We start from the raw sequence: 17,435 nt of genomic DNA, 5'->3' as shown, positions 1-17,435 counted from the left end.
TTCCAAAGAAGTCACTGGCTATCTAATAAAGACTCCCAATTCAACCTCTCAAGATGTCTTATATTTGTTTCTTGTGATCGAATTCTCATATAACAGATCCCTGTCCTTATCAACATGGAGATCATTGGGCGAGGAGCACATATAAAGAGAAAAGGTAGAGCAGTGTTCATGTGCTCAGTGCATAGACTTTGCACATGAGAACATCCTATCAGACTGGTGAAAATCAGATTCCTGGACCCCTTTCTCAGTTAATTGGACATTGTGAAGCTATTTTTTAAAATTTCTTATTTGATTATAGTTAGCTGATCAATTATCTAATGTAGATGATCTATAGTGAGAAGAAATAGTAGTCATAATGATTAGTAGAATATTACTTATACCCAAAGTTACAATTGAATAGGCAAAGAAAAGCTAGAGCATGATGGCATATGTGTGCCTATAATTATAGTGCTCAGAAAGTTGAGACAAGAGAATCTTGGATTTGCAGCTAGCCTGGATTACATGGTGAGAACCTTTCTTAAAAAAATAGTATTAGGGAATAGAGAAAGTTGTGCTTGTGGCTTAATGGCAGACAACTTGCCTAATGTTTATGAAAACCTAGGTTCAATCCCCAGTACTGCCAAAAAAATCTAGGAAACCTCAATAACATTGTAGCTATTTGGCCATAATAAAGAAAGAAAGGAGATCACAAATTTTAGAGTAGGGACAGGAGATTTTGGAAAAGGTAGCTGAAGCAGAGTGCTGTAAACTGCAGTCTAGTTAACATTGTGTAGGAAACAGTCACTGAATACGTCTGAACTTGGAGGGAACACCATCAAGTGGATGTTTTTGTTTTTCTTTTTGGGTCCGGTCGTGGGGCCTGAACTCTGGGCCTGGGCACTGTCCCTCAGCTCTTCAGCTCAAGGCTAGCGTTCTACCACCTAAGCCACAGCGCCACTTCCAGCTTTTATCTTTTTGCTTATGTGGTGCTGAGGAATCGAACCCAGGGCTTCATGCATGCAAGGCAAGCACTCTACCACTGAGCCACCTTCCCAGCCCCCAAGTGGATGTTTTGTGGATATTGTGACTAGTGGTATTTTTAAAGAAAGACATCTATAAGATAATGAGCAGTAAAGGTTACCCTTCATCTTGATTTTAATAGTTATTCTGTTTTTTGTTTGCATGTGTTTAGTCACTGCCATGTCTGAGGTTTAATTATTATTCAACTTTCCATTATTTTCAACATTTCTCCTGAATAGGAATTTTTCACTATAAGCTGTAATGGTCCAGTTAACATACATATGTAATGTCTATCTTGCTTTCACTAAGCACAACTTCAGTAAAAATTGTATTTTCCAGAGCCCTTAGCTGAATATATCTTGCATTGGATTATGATGTAAGGGGAAAAAGATGACCATGTGACCAAGTACAGTTTTGAGAACAAAAGGGTATTGTTCATAATTACATTAGGCCAGAAGGAATAAAAAGGGACTTTCCAGGTATATAGACACATATAGTACTTTAGGAAAAAGGTACTTTAAGGCAAAGTGTTAGTATAAGTTCTATAAACTCACAATCAAATAGGTTATAGAATATAGTATCCTAGGGTTGAAGGAAGAGGTCTAGGTTAGGGATATGAATTTGAAAGTCATCAGTATAGAAATAATATTTAAAGCAGTGAAACTAGATAGAATTATATTAGAAGTAAGACTTGATATTAAAAAAGAAGAGATCCAAGGAATGAACCCTTATCTCTTTCAGAGGTAAAGGACTAGAAATATGTAGTACTAATATTAAACTTGTTATCATTGATGATAAATAACCATGATAACTATGTTTTTCAGAGCACTGAGCTGAGTATATCCTGTATTGGAATGTACTGTAGGGGAAGTAAGAAGTAAGAGTATGGTAACCACATGATATATCATTCAAACGAAGATATTTGAGGAAAAGAGGGAATATTTCCCTTAAACTTCTGAAGATTATGCTAATATTTTTCTTTATGCGTATTAAAAACTGCAAATGGTGGCATGGTTTGGAACTGAAGTGTCTTCTGAAAGGTCATATATTGAAGCCTTGTCCCTTAACACAACAGTACTAATAGAGGGGACATTGAGAGGTGACTAGATCAAGATTTTAACTGCATCATTGGATTAAACCATGAATGAGCTCAGATTTTAGGGAGTGTTGGGAAGTGATGAAACCTTTAGCGAGTGTGGCCTGCTTGGAGGACGTATGTTACTGAGAGCATGGCTTTGAGGACTATCTTGTTTCCTCAGTCCCATTCCTCTCTCTCTCTCTCTCTCTCTCTCTCTCTCTCTCTCTCTCTCTCTCTCTCTCTCTCTCTCTCTGTCTGTCTCTTTCTCTCTCTCTCTCTCTCTCTCTCTCTCTCTCTCTCTCTCTCTCTCTCTCTCTCTCTCTCTCTCTCTCTCTCTCTCTCTCTCTCTCTCTCTCTCTCTCTCTCTCTCTCCACTTCCTGGATGTCATGAGGTGAGAAACTCCGCCCCAACACTATTCCTGACACAACGCTCTGTTCCTCCACAGAACAGGAAGCCACGGGGCCCAGGGAACATGAACTGGAACATCTAAAACCAAGAGACAAAATAACATTCTTTATTTAATTTAACTTTCCTGGGTATTTTGTCAAGTGACAAAAATCTAGCACCAGGGCCAACCAGACAAATAGAGCAGAAACTGTGGATGATTCTATGATACTAAAAAGCACTGTGGATCTTTAATACTCATTATGCCTTTTAATTGTTTATGTCTATTTGTGGTTTGTGTTTTATATGCTTAGGCTATATAGTTCTGGTGATAATCCTTTCAAATGTGCTGTTGAAAATTTTACTATTTTGAAGTGCATAATGAGCACAAAAGAGGTAAAACTAACATGGAAAGAGGGGGTTGCTATGAGTGGCTCCTCTTGAGTTTATTAAGACTCCAGTGGCTCCTGTCTATAATCCCATTTATTCAGGAATCTGGGATTAGAGCATCTATGTTTGGAACAGCTGAGGCAGACAAATTTGAGAGAATAATCTTTTCTTCAACAAGCCAGGAAAAAGTCAGAAATGGAGTCATGGCTCAAGTGAAAAAGCTGAGGGAGAAGGTGAGACCCTGAGTTCCAGTTTCAGTATAGGCTTGTGTACACACACACACACACACACACACACACACACACACACACACACACACACACACACACACACACACACACACACACACACACACACACAAATTAAAGGGAGAAAATAGGGCAATACTTTTAGGCATTTCTAGGGAACTCTCCTCAGTCATATCTCCTCTGTCTATCTGCCTCCCAACTCCAGTGTGGAAAAGCCAGCATGTTCCTGACAATATTTATGTAAAGCTATTCTCTTCACAATTACTACATATTCTTGAATCTAAGGATCCATCATTCTCATTGATGACTTCATAGTATTTAACACCATTGTACTCTCTTAATGTGAACTCTTTATTACCAATTTCTTCTTCTGATTAGATCTTCTAGATCTTCACTGGGTTCTACCCCTGCCATTTTTTGTCCCCAAGAATATTGTTATTGCTTGTGGATAATTTCGTAAATGTTCTTAAGATCTTTTTCTACACTATTTTTATCCAATCCCAGATGTTTTGATATTCCTCTACAGATAACTCCAAATCATATTCTTTTTCTTCTCTCTGAATTACAATATGTTCATTAAACATCAATTTCAGTTTATGCTAAATGAAGCTCATCATGTCTTCCTCATGATTAGTCCCCATGCAGGATTTCTTTCATAGTTCTGTGAAAAGCTCGATGCATGCTTTGTGACAGAATCACAAAGCCTTTTAGTACTGAACAACAAGAGTTGCAGGGCATTTTCCATCTTATAGTTCAGCTTCAGAGATCTCAGGAGCATTAGTCAATTCCTATCATTTTCCCCCTAAGGCCTGGGCAGTGTGGAACTGGGGCAGCCTCCCTGTGCAGGTCAATGACTGACTCTGTAAAGCTTACAGCCAAGAGCTGCCGAACAGAGAACAACTCACATGGGCAGTGTATACCACAGACAAAGAAGATTTGTTCAATTTTTCTGTTCAAATTCACAGATCATATTAAATCAGAAATCAGGACGATTAAGAAAGGATATGTTACTCATATGAATCAAAATGTAGCAGAAATGAAAAAAATCTCTCTAATAGTCCTAATTTTAATTTGCTTTTAGCTCATTGAGCAAATAGTTGTTAATAACAATCAAACCTCCTGCAAAGTCCCACAGTAAAATGACAGCAAGAAAATGTGAATATTAGATCTCATCTTATTACCAGCTTTCCAAGGAAAATGTAGATTCACAGAAATTCAGTTCCCTACACTCCCCAATTGAAAACCCAAGTAAATCAAGTCTACAATCTAATCTTCTTTTTGTGGGCTAATTTCATAGAATTAAAGATCAAAATTTATTAACCTCCCGAACTTTCTTTTTTTTTATTGTGAAAATACTGTAAGGAGGGGTTACAATTACATGGGCAAGATAATGAGTACATGTCTTATCAAGCATTGTAGCCTCCTCCTTTGTTTCCCCTTCCCATCCCTTCCCATCCTGAGTATTTGAAAAACACACCAAATGGTTTACAAGCCTAAGCTATTTTTTTTCTCTCCTTTAACAGAAAGTGTTAGTGAACCATTGAGTTAGTGCATCCTGGTACTTTAGTAAACAACCAACTCAAAGTCTTTTAACTAGAGGCAATGCATTCTTCCCTCAAATGCCTGATTATGATCTTATTCTGTGTTGCTGAAAGTAGTAGAGCAAGAGTTCAAGGCTAAGGGGCAGCAACCTATGTCCTGAGTACATCACAGCCTGGCTAAGTCCCATATAAGTCTGCTGGGGCCAGCTCTCTGATCTTTCTCTGCCTTTTTGGAGCTGTTCATGCTATTTCTGTTAGGCATGGCACAGATCTATCTCTATTATAATAGTCATTCACCTACAGGCAAAGTTACTATAAGCTGCATGATTCCCTATGGCCAAAGTCCCATGGTCTTCATCTAAGCCCTGGCATTGTCACACAAGATGCTATAGTTAGAAGTTAACTGCAGTGATAGGAGAAACCCTCCCACACAAAAGTCCCTTTTCCTAAAATGAGGTGTCATTACAAACCAAGGTCAACATTCCTCACCCTTATCTTCAAATCAAAGCCCCAAATCACATGTCCCAGCCTTACCTCATATTATTTGTTTTCCTAATGCTCCTCATCAGGGAATGCAATATCAAGGTCTTTGAGAAGGACAAATGAATACTACCCTATATCTGCCTTGAGTGAGAAACAGATTTAGAGGCAAAACAGAAATAAATTGCTTAAACTCTAACCTTTCTTTTTGATAAAACTGACATTGGTGAATATGACCTGTATCTGTAGGTGATGGATAACCTTATACTGGACCCCAGAATTAAACAGCTGTGTCTACCAGCCAAGAGAGCTCTAGCCCTGGGAAGCCAGTGTCTTAAACCTACTGTATGGACAGAGACAGCAGCAGATATTGCTGTAAGGAGGATCACAGAAAGAAGGAGGAAGGGAGGATAGGGTTGGGCTGTTGTCTTTGCTCTTCAAAATGCACAAACCTGAGTTCCTTTTCTCTAGTTGAGGAACAAGAAAGCTTGTAGATGAGAGAATGGTATTGTGCCAGTGTTATTACCTCCACATGGAAGGTAACTTCAGAACTGAGGAGGAAGTATCACTGTCACCAATGCAAACTAAATAAAATAAATGTTCAACACATTGTTCTGCTGAGTATCAACTGCTCTGTGATTATCTTCTGTCCTTTGACATCTATTCAAATTACAAGGAATAGAATGACTAAATTATGAATGTTCACATTCATCAGCTATCTAGTTAGACAGTTATGATGATTAACATATTTATTTCTAGAATCTTTTTTGTACAAAAAGTAATGAGACTCTCATATGACAGACAAAGATAAAGGAAATGCTTATTGTTCCAAAACTATAGAAAAATTTCAAGTTGTATGCATTATTCTTTTTTTTGTATGCATTATTCTTTAACCACGAGCCTCTTTCTTCAGCTACCTTAATTCTGTATCCTAATCCAAAATAGTTTTTTTTAATTTTTATTGTGAAAATACTTCCAAAATAGTTTTTAAAGAGAAACTCCCATATTTCTCTTTATCAGAAAACACTAGGAATCCATCTAGAGTCTTACAAACATTTTAGCCAAAGACATGTATTTTATGTTTATTTATTTCTTTGTTCATTTATTTATTTGCAGTTCAAAAGTCAGCATAGGACTTGGAAGCATGGCTCAAATGCTAGAATGAGCTCTTGCTGGACAAGCTGGAAACTTCAGTACAGGCATAAAGAAAGAAAAGATAGAAGCTTAAAATGAATAATTACCATCAGATATTGGAAATTTTGATTATTATTAAAGTTTTTAATTAATTACTATTTCAAGAGATCAATGATATTTGGACCATACCTAATGCATTTCAAATATATGTAAATAATTTAGGGTTCTTACTAAGTTGATCCTGAGCATAAATCAGAATTTTATTTAATTCTCTACTTTTTTAAATACAAAAACCAGTGTGATGCAATACTTACAATCCCAAATGAAACACTAACAGCCCTTGAGAATACGCTAAATGTTTAAAACTATTTTTTGAGTAAAATTAATTTTGCCTCTGCTTCTTTTTTTTTGGGGGGGGGTCCGGTTGTGAGGCCTGAACTCTGGGCCTGGGTGCTGTCCCTCAGCTCTTCAGCTCAAGGCTAGCGCCCTACCACTTGAGCCACAGCGCCACTTCCGGCTTTTTTCTTTTTGCTTATGTGGTGCTGAGGAATCGAACCCAGGGCCTCAGGCATGCAAGGCAAGCGCTCTACCACTGAGCCACCTTCCCAGCCCTTGCCTCTGCTTCTTAAGCCAGTGTTTTGTTATGTTTTAAATTAATGGCAAATGAAAAAAAAAATTAAAAAAAATAAATTAATGGCAAATGAATCTACACAAAATTTGTCAGACAGAATTGATAAGGTATATAAGTGTCTTCATGCATACATATATGTTCATGTCTTCTAAATGTACTTTCTTCCCATGTGAGAATTAAATATTACCCTCTCATCTTAAGCCATTGTAATATGTTAGTTTACATGTATAGAATGTCTCAACTTAACATAATTTTGCCTGTAGTTCTCAATTACTTGGGAAGTTGTAAAACGCTGAATTCAGGACCCTGTATGAGATGATTGTCATCATATTAGTCTGTGAGAAAAGCCCTGCACTCTGTTTGGCCATTTCTCTCGATTGCTGATCCGACTTCTTATAGTACAGAAAGCAGACCAGCACTGTCACCAAACATTGACTTACTAATTTCACATATATGTCATGCAGTGGCTATAAGTATTTTTAAGTGATTTTAAGTATGCCAAATAAATAATAAAAATTGGGAAGAGGTTCTAGAGGCATTCATGTCCTAGCTACCCCAGCCCTGTTTGATGCACTGGTCCTCCAGGAACCTTCTGCTATCTTGAGACGCACTGTGCTTGCATGGCTTCATAGAACCATTTTAACAAAAAGACAGATTCTTTAAGTGTGGAAACAGTGGTAATATGTTTGCTTTTTAGTTTGTAAAAACAGTTCATTTTCCTGCCTAAAAACTAGCTAGAAAGCAAGATAGGCTACCTGACATAGAATCAATATTAGTAGTTACTAACATTCTATCTCTAATACTTTTCATTGCTGTTTAATGTGTAGATTGTTGCTGTTTTGATGTTGTTAATGAGATGGACCTAGGAAGTTAAGCCAGATTGTAGAAAAGAAGAAAATGAAAGTACAAAGAACAATCGCTTATGCCCAGAATGGCTCTGGGTGTAATTTGGCTACACTTGTTCCAGTCAGACTCCCCAGAACATCTGCCAGAGCTAAAACATGCCAGCGCAGTGCCAGACGTCTGACGGTTCCACCCCTAGGTGGGATTAGTTTTTCCCAGCACCTTCCAGATATGGCCGCCTCCACAGCAGTTTGAGCTTCCTTCCAGGTGTTCGGGTGGATGTTTTGATCATATTCCCTTTGTCATATCCTAGCTCAGGATTCTAATGTAATATTGCCCTTCAATTATGACTCACACTTCGGTGTAACCTTGAGGTTTGGAGACACAAACCATTTAGTCCTGTCCCTATGGACAATGCAACGGACTATAAATGACGCTGTCCTCTGGACACAGGCTGGGGGTTATTTACAGTAATGGTCACTGTTTTTGTTTTCATACCTTAATTGCCCTGGCTAATGTCACAACCTCGTTCCAACTGAGGCAGATTAAAAGATTTTTACACAGTAAATCCTCTTTGGTAACTCTCAGGACTAGGAGATATACTTGAGCCACATCCACAAAGATCAAAGATCATCTTGTGCTAAGGTTCCAGAAAACTTCTGCAATTCTAGTAGGTGGCAGGGCTCTAAACTACCTGATTGTGATTTGAGGATGTGTTGACTTTTCTAGGCAGAAGATCCCATCATAAGATGGGACTCGAGATAAAATGAAAAACAGGTTATGTTCTCCGGAATCACTTTTCCCTACTATTTTATTCATAGCTAGTAAACAAGATAAAAACTGAGAATGGCTGGATTTGAGTTCCATTCCTAGTTTTGTTATCTGAGAATTTAAAAATGTTTGTTTTTGAACTTTGTTTTTCTCATTCCAAAAATGGGAGCAACAATGGATTTACCCTTATTGGATTAGTAGAAACATTAATGAGAAATTCGCAAAGCACCTAAAACATTCCTAGCCCATAACAGACACTCAACATATGATTATATAACAACAAAAAGCTGCCATTATTGGAATGTCTCACCCTGAAACAGTGGTTGAATTTGTTCTGTATCACTTATGCAGTTGCTTTGTCTTGAAAATTACAAAATTTTCATCAAGGACAAAGATTTTGGCTTTCTTCCTTTAAAAAAAATCTTGAGGTTTTTAAATATAGTAACAACAGTAAATGCTGCATAAAGTAGAAGCCTAGATTGTTTTCAAGTGTATCAATCTAAAATTTATGAGTCTTGTAGAACAAACGATTTTTTAAAACTTTGTACCATAACAGCAGAATTACCTTATTCTCATTTTGTTTTTATCTCTGTTTTGAATAAAAAGATTATGAATGATTTATGAAGAGAACATTAAATAACCTTGAATTACCAAGTGAGAAAGTTCGTTCTTCTCAATTATCTCACTAATGTTTCTTAGTCTAAATTGAGGAAATATTCATCTCTTTTAATACAAAGAGAGGGCAGAGACCAGTCTGCAGGCAAGATTTTGTGGAATTTAAATAATTACATCTCGCATTGTATATATTTTTGTTTAACTTGTAATTTTGATAAGTGAAACTTGTTAGTACAATACCATTTAAACATTTTTCTATTTGTATAAAAATTGAGCAACTTGAGGAAAAAAATTTACTAAATCCTAGCATCATTTATATCCACATATGGAAAGTGTAGGATGGTGGCAAGTAATGCCTCTAGGTTGGGAAGGCTAGATGACCTGATGACCTGATATTTTCTCCTGGTCTTCAGGGGTTTTGAATGACAAAGTGAGGATCTGACTCACTCCTTTAGTGCCTAGAGAAGCTGATGTTCAGGGTGATGACTCAAAGTGTCACTTTAGCATGACTACTCTTCCTTTACCTCCTACTCAGTCTGCTATATCCCCGTGGGTTGAAAAAAAACAATTGGAAATGAAACAGCAAAGATAAGACTGAAGTAGGAACAGGAAGAATAACTTTAATTTGTCTTAACATGATACTTTCTTCTTAAAGAGACTATTATAAAAATGAAAGACATCTGTAGTCTGAACAAAAGTTTCATGTTACTTAAAATTTCTAATTAGTGTAAATGAATTGTACAAAGGGACTACAGTTTGATCACATATACATGCATATAAACACTTTGATTAAATTCTCCTACTGTGTTATTTTGATCAAATTCTCTTCACTGTGTTATTTTCATATATATGTAAAGTTCTATAAAATTCACTCCTTTCCCCACATTCCCACCTCTTCTACCTGCAGGTTCTCCCCAATTCAATCAAAAGGTTTCTCTTTATAGTTATGACACATTATTTTCTTTTGAGATCTAGATTTCATGAGAGTTTCATATAATTTTAACAATCAACTGAATTAGTGGCAAGGCGAGTGTATTACTTATGATTGCCATTGCTTTATTCCTGCAGTAGTAGTGAGTTTTCAGTATGCCTCAAGACATTTTTTACATTGTGGACTCTGTTTACTCATCTGTTTATCATCATCTTCACCATCTAGCTCTTCCTTTTGTTTCCCATTACTCAAATACTATTTACCTAGTGAAGATACAATAATTACTTCATTGAGTTTAATAAAACAATTGGTTGCAAAAGGCCTGTCAAAAGCATTAATGCAAAAAACATTAATTAGAGCATTTTAGTTAAAAAATATTCCCAGATAATCTGCAGCTGCAAAATGTTAGTGAAAATAATAAAAATTGACTGTAAGGAATTCTTTGTACCTTTTATATGCTGAATACCAACAATGCCCATTGAATGAGCAGGCCTATCTCTATTCCTAGGTTGTAGTAGTCCTCCCTTTGCTTGAAAAATAATGTTCTAGAAAGGCTCAGACTTTATTTGCACTTACTGGAATGTTCTTCAGAGGAGCAAAGGAAAAGAGCATTGTAGGCACAAGGAACCTTAGACATAGTCTTTTTCACAAACATCTTATGAGTAGACTGGTTGAGGCCCAGGGATTTAAATGAACTGACCAAGGTTACAGCTCTCATGGTTGGCCACAGCTAGAGATAAAATCCAGTCACTGGCCTCCTAAGTGTAGCTTATCTACTAACACATATACAAGGTTAAAAACCATTAGTTTTAGTCTCTGTTGACATCTCTATCTTTATGGGTACTTTAAAAGAGAGGTTTTCTTTTCAACTTAATGCTACAAAGCTATCATTTTTTAACCTGATATTTAAGTAAGCATTGCATACTTTATCCCATAGAAGCTTTTAAATCTTAATTTATTTTTAGATGTAAACATTACTTTCTACTAATAGCTGAGATCAAAGCTGACATTAAAGCTTTCTCAAGAGTTAGCATTTTTCCTTTCATTTCCTTTCTTACATATTTGAACTTTAGGAAATTATACCTTAAGCTCTAGTTTGCTAGAAGATCTATCCATCTTCCCTTCAAAGTAATGTCTTTTCTTTCACATTTGCTCCTTTGATAAACAGTGCTGCAACATTTATTGCTGAAGGGAATTCAGAAAAATTGCATTACTGAGGCATACAATTTCCCCTCTAGAGAAATACTTCAAGACATATCAAGAGGGTTTCATCTGATGGGCTATTTTGCATATAGATATGGTTATAATTTTTCAAAGTAATTTGTGATATATGTGGTTGGATGAGTGTATCATTATGTTATATGCATATAAAGAAGTGTTATATACATTATAATATATTATATGACTACAGTGATGTTAGTATAAACAAACCTACTGAGTTGTCTATCATGTAAAAGTATACCATGTATAATTATGTACAGTACATAACCTTGATAAGTGATGTACTAATTTATGTGTTTAATATACCATACTCTTAATCATTATTTTACAGAATACTTCATGTTCTTATTTTTTTTAAGTTTTTTTTTTGTTCTTGCTTGTACTGAGGCTTGAACTCAGGACCTGGAGTTCACCCAGCTTGCTTGGCCCACCTGATACTCTACCAGCCCTCCAGCATGCTTTTCTGCTGGTTAATTTGGAGATGGGGTCATGGACTGAGATGGCTTTGAACTATGATCTTGGGAGTGTCAGTCTCCTGAGTGGCTAGGGTTACAGGCATGAGCCACCAATACCTGGTTAAAAAGTTTTTGCTTTAAGAATGTGTGCCATATCCAGTCAGCAGCAGGCTCGGGCAGATGCTACATTTCTTGATTGAATCAGTGGCCATATGAACGACTCATCTATGCTATCGAGGCTTGAGTAGGATCTCTCTACAATATGCTCACAGTGATGAAATTGCATACATTTCTTTGAATGTATCTCTATGGTTAAACTGTGCAGGATTAAATATAATTTACACATATATATTAATATCAGATGAAAAATATCTCTAACTTATTCTTCTGGACTGTATTTATGAGAATGTGAGAAGTATTTTTGGAGTCAATGATTTAACTTAGATTGAAATATTCAGTCCTGTTTGAGATGGTGAATGTGATTTTTTCACAATATTCATGCATACTTGCCATCCTGTAAATATATACAATTATTATCCAATGACAATAAAACCAAAAAATAAATTGATACTGTAAGAAATACATATTAAGTAGTACTTATGGTAGGTGGTTCTATGTGATATTTCATCTGAAATTGACTTAAGCAGCAAATGACCATCTCAGTTTCTGATAGGGAGGTTTTGTTTTGTTGTTTTTTTCCAGGACTGAGGACCAAACCCAGGGCCTTGTACTCGGCAGGTGGACATCCTCCCGCTGAGCTAAACCCCCAGACCCTGGCAGGGAGTTTTTTATGAGTAAGAAATTTTTTTCTGAGAGAAAAAATTGGTATTGAAAGCTCAGAATTTTTGGAATATAAAATTAATCCAAGGCTAGCTTCAGTATTAAAAAGCAAAACAAGAAGGCCTTCTCAAAATAGACACAAGAATAGAGAAGAGAAATGAAAATAAAAAGAAAGACAAACTTCATATTTGGGAAGGTAAGGGAGGAGCAGAAATGGTGGGACAGAGGTTGAGCAAATGTAGGAATTGTACTCACTGGACACTGTTGGAAATGAACTATACAAGTTTTGGGTGGGGATGAGAGGGAAAAATAGGGAGAGAGAGTGAAGGAAGGAGTGATATTGTTCAAAAAGAAATATACTCTTTAGCTACCTATGTAACCTCAACCCCTCTGTACATCACTTTTACAATAACAATGGGTAAATGAAAAAAAAAAGAATAGATGAAAGGTGGCTCCATTGTGCATAGTGCTCCCTAAAGAGAAGTGAAGAAATATCTACTGAGAAATATAAATCCTCTGTTAGACACCCAAAATAGGAATGCATTGTTCTACAATGCCATGGGTTAGACTTGCCTTTCTGGATTTAATGTGATGAATTGAGATTCCAAGTCCCATCATGTATCAGACAATTACAAAAGCTTAAGGATGAATTCCTTCCTCTGAATGCCTGAAATTGCAAAATGTAGCCTTAGGTGTGAAAGTACATTCATTAATCTCTCTATTGTGTTCTCCCTCCTTCCCTCCTTCTCTCCTTCCCTCTCTTCTCCCTCTCTCTTCTTCCTCTGCCACTCCCTTTCTCTCTTCCTGAATGGGAAGATGACTCACAGAATCTATCAGACTCACAAAGGGATTTGTGGCACAGCCAAAGTTAAGAACCATTCAAGGAGTAATGTTCTGAAAGAGAAATGTCAAGCACAGCAGTAACTGGAGAAAGACTCTAAGCCTCTTGTTTTCTCAGAAAGGGTATATACTGTATCTTCCTTTTCTATTAAATTCTCAAAAATGGAAACTACAGTGACAGAAAGTAGATTTGCTTGGGGACTTAGGGAAGAAATGAAAGGAAGAGGTGGTGATATATGTGTTTAAAACTTTTTCCTTTAAAGAATTTAAAGTTTAATGTGCACTGAATTCTTGCTTTAGAGGAAAAAAGTATCCTGATTTCTAGAAATTCTATTTCATAGAGATAAGGTAGTGGAAAGAAAAGATAGTCAGACCTTTAAATCTACCATGTCATTGTATCCCTGACAGCTCTCATGTATATTGCTATTTTTCAGTTCAAAGTTGTTTCTTTTAAGGCCAGTTCTGGGGCTTGAATTCAGGGCCTGAGTGCTGTTCTTTAGCTTTTATACTCAAAGCTAGTTCTCTACAACTTAAGCCACAGCTCTACTGCCAACTTTTTGGTGGGTAAAGGGAGGTCAGAGTTTCAGGGACTAATCTGCCCAGGCTAGCTTCCAACCATGATCCTCAGACTTCAGCCTCCTGAGTAGCTAGGATTACAGGTGGGAGCCATCTGTGACTGGCGAAAGGTCTTTCCTTTTCCAACATTTCTAGGCATGCTTTCTTGAGGCTGACATCTATGCTCAGCTTTCTGGCTCTGTTTCTGGGGATGCTTTCTTTTACTGTATACAGTTGCAAAGCCAGCTAATTGAATTGTCCATAAATGCCAATCAGAATGATGAAAAAGAACCAGATGGTGAGAGTTAAAATAACAAAATGATGACAGTGGCTTGCATTTATTTATTTAAAAAATTATGTGTCTAGTACTATGTTTTAAATTTTTTTCTACCTCACCCCAGTTAGAATGTCCATCATCAAGAAAATAAACAATACAAGATGCTGGCAAGGATGCAGCCAAAAGGGAATCCTAATATACTGCTGGTGGGAATATAAACTTGTTCAATTACTCAGGGAAGTTGTATGGAGGTTGCTCAAAAATTAAACATATCCTGTGATCCATCTCCTGGGCATTTACCTAGAAAATCTTCTAACCAGGAAACAGTAAAGCCTTCAGCATAACCATGTTTATTAAGTACCATTCCTCATAGCCTAGATGCCTCTTAATGGATGAATGGATCAAGAAAAGGGGGTATATATACACAATGGAAATTGTCTCATCCATTAGAAAGAATGGTATTTTGCCATTTAAAAAGAAATGGGAAGGGGCTGGGAAGGTGGCTCAGTGGTAGAGCGCTTGCCTTGCATGCCAGAGGCCCTGGGTTCAATTACTCAGCACCACTTAAGCAAAAAAAAAAAAAAGCCAGAAGTGGCGCTGTGGCTCAAGTGGTAGAGCGCTAGCCTTGAGCTGAAGAGCTGAGGGACAGCACCCAGGCCCAGAGTTCAGGCCCCACGACCGGACCCCCCAAAAAATAAAGAAAAGAAAAGAAAAGAAATGGGAAGACCAGGAAAAAAAAGGGTTTTAAGTGAACTTCAGCCCAGAGCAATAAAGTATTTATGTTTTCTCTTATCTGTAGAAGCTAGATTTAGCTAATAAACTTATACGTAAATACTTTGTGGTATGCAAGTGTATAAAAATATGTTAACTGAAATACGTTAGATTCAAGGGAGAACTCAAATAATGTAATTCCTTAGAAAAGCAAAATCAAAATTCAGCAAAATAAAACACCAGGAAGTGTATACTGGTGGTGAGAGGTCAAAGGAAAAGAGGTGGACAAATGAAGAGAAGATGGAGAGAATGCAGTCAAGAATCCAATGAATAGCCTACAAAATTAAGAAGCATGAAGGGAGAGATGGATAAGAATGTTGAAGGAGGTGATATTGATCAATATATATATATATATATATATATATATATATATAGTATTCACAAACTGATTTTTTCAAATGGCAACTCCTTTGTGCAAGAACTTAAATAATAAAAACTACAGAATGTTTTTCTTAATTTATAATTAATGCCATATTTTTAAATGAATGTACTATGTAGGTATAATTAGCTCAGTGAATGCCAGCCGGTATAAAAAACAAATTTAACTGCTTAAAATTAAAAATTATCTAAATTAACTCTCAAAACCTCCTACAGTAAGTTATGCTCATATTATCAGAAAAAAGTAATCAGATGTTTTATTCAACAAAAGGTATTATTTGATGGTGGTGAGTGGAAGAGAGAACATTTCGTGGAAACAAGAAGCCATAATGTTTCTCAATTCACTGTTAAATCAAGTAATACTGTAGCAGAATAATAGTTTTCATCATTACATTTTACAGGACTAAAAGTTTTGGTATATATAATATGTATAATAATATATAATAATACTATATATAAATGAAATACTAGTGATCTTTAAAATAAAATCATTTGTGCCCTTGCACAGCTTTATAGACTAAAAGAAATTGTCATCAAGAGTTTGCAACATGTGATATTAATCCTGTGAGTATGTAAGGAGGCGCCAATTTATATTTATTGCCTCCTGAGAGAACCACCCTCTACGTAACTATGGCACTAAATCTGCCAAAATGCCATTATATGTGCTTTCCACAAAAGGCCATTAATCCTGGCACTACCACTGAGTTCTGTACCTGAGCTCCTAGTGAGTTTAGTCAGCAATCCTGTTCTCTGTTCCTTCTTATAGAGTTTGCCTTAAAAGTCTCTGCAAACTTCTTAGAACACAATATTCAATTTCTGGATTTTTTAAAATTTCAAATCACACACTATATGTTATTTTTATTTACCTAGTATACTCATATGTGTGTTTATAAAGTCAGAAACAACTGTTATCTGTATTCTCATTGTCTTCCTTTGTTTTTGTCTCCTTTTCAGTTCCAAACTTTAAGTAACAATATTCATCATTTACACATATATTCCCCTTAGTTACACTGTGTTATCCGGTGTTTATTTTATGATATTTAGAAATATAAAAGGGTACAGAGGACTGGCAAAGACAATTCTTTTTAGCCTACTGTCCTTTCCTGTTAGAATAACAAGTCATTTATACATTCTTCTTCCTGATTTGTGCTTCCTGATTTTATTTCAAGGAATTTGTGAAAATTATTTTGGAAGAGAGGCAATTTGAGAATTTACTTCAGTTCTGTGGCAGAAAGTCATTGATAGTAACAAATTATAGCTCCATAATTTAAGAATTTTGTTTTTGTTTTTGTTTTTGTTTTTTTGTCAGTCATGGGTCTTGAACTCTGGGCCTTGGCGCTGTCCCTCGGCTCTTCAGCTCAGGGCTAGCACTCTACCGCTTGAGTCATAGTCCCCCCACTTCTGGTTTTCTGAGTGGCTTATTGGAGATAAGAGTTTTACAGCCTTTCCTTCCCAGGCTGGCTTTGAAACTTGATCCTCAGATCTCAGCCTCCTGAGTAACTAGGATTACAGGCGTGAGCCACCAGCACCTGGCTAAGAATTGTTTTATCCAAACTATGAAACATTTAATGCATTTGGAAGCTGGGATTACATATGACAAGATTTAAATAAACTGTTTACTACTTATTTTATCTGCTTTTAGTTAAGAAGATTATTTTCATCTATCATCTACTGGCTTGGATTTCTGCCCTAGTATTTTTCACTTAAATCTAGCAAGGAACATACATTCAATGTTTCCAGATGGAGAGCACTTGCAGCTATAATTTCATTGCTATTATTCACCAAGCTGACAATTGTCTGTAATCTAACTGATCATTTAGTATTATTACCCTTATTTGAGTTGTTTTAGTACTTCTACTACTACCAGAAATAAAGGCTGTTTGAGGTACTGGATTTCAAAATTTAAAGCACTGACATCAATCTTCCTCTGAAAATTTTTCTTTAAAATAATATTATGTGTCTACAATGTTTTCTCAGAGTGCTACTATGATTTTTAGATATTTTTAGTAGATATACTGAGTTATAATTGATATGCAGTAAACTGTATGTATTATTTTCTCCAAATTAAGTTCATTTTTCTTTGCCCAATTGAACGCTCAGGTAATATATTTT

The sequence above is a fragment of the Dipodomys merriami genome, unplaced genomic scaffold, assembly GCF_024711535.1.
Source record: "Dipodomys merriami isolate MVZ:Mamm:240054 unplaced genomic scaffold, mDipMer1.0.p SCAF_4, whole genome shotgun sequence".
NCBI lineage: Eukaryota > Metazoa > Chordata > Mammalia > Rodentia > Heteromyidae > Dipodomys > Dipodomys merriami.
Note: the sequence above shows the minus strand (reverse complement) of the source record.